Raw genomic sequence first — 4,296 nt, 5'->3', positions numbered from 1 at the left:
CATGCATGCATGCATACATACATTCATCCATCCATCTGTCCATCCACCCATCCATCCATCCATCCATCCATGCATGCATGCATGCATACATTCATCCATCCATCTGTCCATCCACCCACCCATCCACCCATCCATCCATCCATGCATGCATACATACATTCATCCATCCATCTGTCATCCATCTATCCATCCATCCTCTCAGCCGTCACCCATCTACCCATTTACCTATTCAACCATCCATCCATCCATCCATCCCTTCCAGTCCTTCTTTCATCCATTCATCCATCCACCATCCACTCTTCCATCCATCCATCCACTCTTCCATATATCCACCCATCCACCCATCCACCCATTTACCTATTCATCCATCCATCCATCCTCCGATCCATCCACTTATTTTCCTTTTCATCCATCCATCTATCCATCCACTCATATTCCCATCCATCCATCCATCCATCCACCCAGCCACCCATCCTCCTTCTCATTCACTTGTTTTTCTTTTCATCCATCTACCCATCCACCCATCCTCCCACACATCCATCTGTCCATCCATCCATCTGTTCATCCATCCATCTCTCCATCCATCCATCCATCCATCCACTCATCCACCTCTCTACCCCTCCAATCATTCACTCATTCATTCAGCAAACAACTAGAGAGTAGCTACCACATGCTTGTACCTTGTCTTGTTTAATCGTGAGGCTAAACCTAGAGCAGCTCTGTGGTCTCTCTGTAGGGTGGTTCCTCCAGGGGCTGGTGGCACTTGGAGGGCATGCAAGGGGAGTCTGGATATGGGACTCAGAACGTGGACTCAGGATTCCTGGACAACCACTGTTGGAACCTTTAGCAGGAATTGCAACATATTTGGCCAGGGTTAGGGGTACAGTCTGTGGCTAAAAAACAGAGTTTTTCTCTGAATAAGTCAAACTAGCCTGTCTGGGATCAACTCCATGAGGGCTGGACAATCTGGTCCCAGCAAATTAAAACAACATGGGCACCAGCCAGCTACATTTTTGAAAACAGTGTTTTTGTTGTTTTAATCAAGGACACCCTTCCCACCCTCCATAACAAACTCTGAATTGAAATGGAGGAGAATTTGTAAAAAAAAAAAAAAAAGCTATTCTTAGGTATTCTGGCACAAACTTTTTCCCTCTCATCAGCCCCCCAGTGTCAGTGCCTCTCTGTAGCTTATTTTATTCTTCTGTCTGCAGGCTTATGAGGATTAATGAGTCCATGCCAAGAGAACATCTTGAGTGGCACAAAAGAAATTCCATTTGTAGCTGAAACCCATCTGTTGCATTCTCTCCACGGTGCAGGGTCCCTCTTAGGGTCCTCTGGGGTCTAGGTCCCCGTGGTGACTGCGGACAGCCCCAGACTGGGTCTGTGGATCATCCACGTCTTTTGATTTCTGTATTCTGATGCTTTGATATCGCGGCGCCTTGCTGGCCCTGGAAGGACTTCTCTTCCCCGGACTGTCCAGTTCCTGGAGAAAGTGAACAAGTCCCTGGAGACCATGCCTTCCTACCTTTCTTTTTTTGAGATGGAGTCTCGCTCTGTCTCCAGGCTGGAGTGCAGTATCGCGATCTTGGCTCACTGAATCCTCTGCCTCCCAGGTTCAAGCGATTCTCCTGCCTCAGCCTCCCAAGTAGTTGGGATTACAGGCGTGCACCACCACACCAGTCTAGTTTTTGTATTTTTAGTAGAGATGGGGTTTCACCATGTTGGCCAGGATGGTCTTGATCTCCCGACCTCAGGTGATCCGCCCACCTCAGCCTCCCAAAGTGCTGGGATTACAGGTGTGAGCCACGGCACCTGGCCGAGCATGCCTTTCAAAAGCAAGCCAACCCCTCCAGAGCCCATACCACCAGCAGCCTCTTTTAGTAAACTTTCATACTCTTGGCCACTATCCGCCTGCCCTAGTCACCCCAGAGCGAGGTACCAGATAACTAAGGGAAACCCACTATGCCCCTAGAGCCGCTGAAATTATTCAGACAAGCTCATCCTAAACCCACTTACCCTGCCTTGCTTATTTCTTCCTGGGGAAGCCACAATAAAGGCTCTGGCCCTGGTTTCTCCACTCCCCCTGCCTCCTGCCCCACCCTGGTCCTGCCTGGTGTGGCCCTGCATGGTGTGCCAGGCTTCCTGTTTTAGGCATCTGTGGACCTCATAAACTTCTTCCTTCATGACAGTCGTTTCCGTGTCTGTGCGTCTCACCAGCCTTGATTAAAACACATTCCGGGTACACCCTTAACACAGTCTGCTCTTTCTCTCTGGGCCTGAGGCAGGTCACTGTGCTCTCTTAGCTACAGCATCCTCTTCCATGAAGTGGGGACAGGGACATTCAGTGGTTGTGAAGATCGAGTAGGTAACGGACTTCCCAACAAAGAAGCTCCTCCCAAGTCCCTCCTTATCCAGTCGACATTATTCTTTTAAATGTCATTTATTTGCATTTGAAACAACTCATTTATCTCTTTGCCCATGTCTTTCCACTAGAAAGAAAGCTTTTGTTCATTGCTGGGCACTTAGGACCTGAAACAGTGCTTGGCACATAGTAGGTGCTCATTTAACAGTCAGTATGAAATGCCCATGAATGTGGCTGGCACTTAGATGGGCATTTCTTTGATTTTATGTTGAGACAGTCTTGCTCTGTCCCCCAGGCTGGAGTGTAGTGGAACGATCATATCTCACTGCAGCCTCTACTTCCCAGGCTCAAGTGATCCTCCCACCTCAGCCTTCCAAGTAGCTAAGACTACAGGGTTGTGCCACCACACCTGGCTAAGTTGTTCTTTGTTTGTTTGTTTAATTTTTAGTAGAGACAAGGTCTTTATGTGTTGTCCAGGCTGTTCTCAAATTCCAGAGCTCAAGCAATCCTCCCACCTCGGCCTCCCAAAGCGTTTCAATATGAACTGCAATGGTCGGCCTGTTTCTTTCTTTTCTTGTTTAAGACAGAATCTTGCTCCTTTTCCTAGGCTGGAGCGGTGCAATCATGGCTCACTGCAACCTCTGCCTCCTGGGTCAATCTATCTTCCCAACTCAGCCTCCTGAATAGCCGGAACCATGAGCACAAGCCACCATGCATGGCTAATTTAAAAAATTTTTGGAGAGACAAGGTCTTGCTATGTTGCCCAGGCTGGCCTTGAACTCCTGGGCCCAAGTAATCCTCCTGCCCCCGCCTCCCAAAGTGCTGGGATGACAGGTGTGAGCCCCTGGCCCCTGCCTGAATGTACATTCTTATTGCTCTCTTCCGTCTCCGTCTTCTGGGACCTCCTCATGTTACCTGGTGCGCATTCGGGTCCTTTTACAGATTGGAAGCCGTTCAGGGAGGTTCTTGTCACTTTTGCTGGCCTATAAAGTGTCCTACTTGTGCACAGGCTCCTGTCCAAGGCCCTCAGAACACTTTATAAACGTTAACTTTGTAAATAGCATGCTTTGTGCATAGCAGCTGGGGTAGGGTTTGCTGAAATAAGATGGTTCTGAATAAAGCCAAACCTGTTCTGGAAGGGAGGGGGAGGTTTAAGCACAGTCAGACACCTCAGGGGCCACTGGGCCATTTGCCCAGGATGTCCAGCCAGCGGCTTAAGGTGGCAGAGATTCCTGGAAGACGGCCCCTCCCTGCACCCCAGGAACGCCTCCCTTTGCCGGGCAGCCCCATGCCCTGGAGTGAGTATTGTTTTGCTCCTTTGGCAGAACTTCCTGGATCGAGTTAAGAAAGTTCTTCTGACTGCCAGAAGGTTCCTTGTGTGGATTTATTGAGCCCCCACTGAGCAGAGACGACGAGGTTGTGAGTTGTAAGATACTAACACTCATTCATGAAGTGGATCCTTCTGAGCAGCTCCTCTGATCCGGGTGCTGGAGATACAGGGGCAAGGAAACCGATGAGGGAACCATGACTCTCACAAAGGAGGAACTTGGCTCATCATAGACAGCACAGGGTCTGCAGGAGCCAGAAGGGAGGGCTGAGTTCGGACAGGCTTCTTGGAGGAGTCATGCTTCTGTTTATACTCAGGAGTCTTTAAGCTGTAGTTTATAAAAACCTCACCTCAAACAGGCTTAAACCTTAAAGAGAATGCATTGGATCACAGAATGAGTAAAGCTGGGAGTAGAGTGGCTTCAGACACAACTGGATCAAGGGGCTTAAATGAAAATTCCATCTCTTGGTTCTGTTTCTCTCAGTGGGTTGGCCTCATTTCCTCCAACCACAGGTAGGATTCCCCCACTTGGTAGAAAAGATAAGAACTGAAGCCCTCAGCTCACATTCTTCTCCTTCCTTTTTTTTTTTTTTTTTTTTTTTTTTTT

The sequence above is a fragment of the Cebus imitator genome, unplaced genomic scaffold (genome assembly GCF_001604975.1).
Source record: "Cebus imitator isolate Cc_AM_T3 unplaced genomic scaffold, Cebus_imitator-1.0 Scaffold59, whole genome shotgun sequence".
NCBI classification, from domain to species: Eukaryota; Metazoa; Chordata; class Mammalia; order Primates; family Cebidae; genus Cebus; species Cebus imitator.
Note: the sequence above shows the minus strand (reverse complement) of the source record.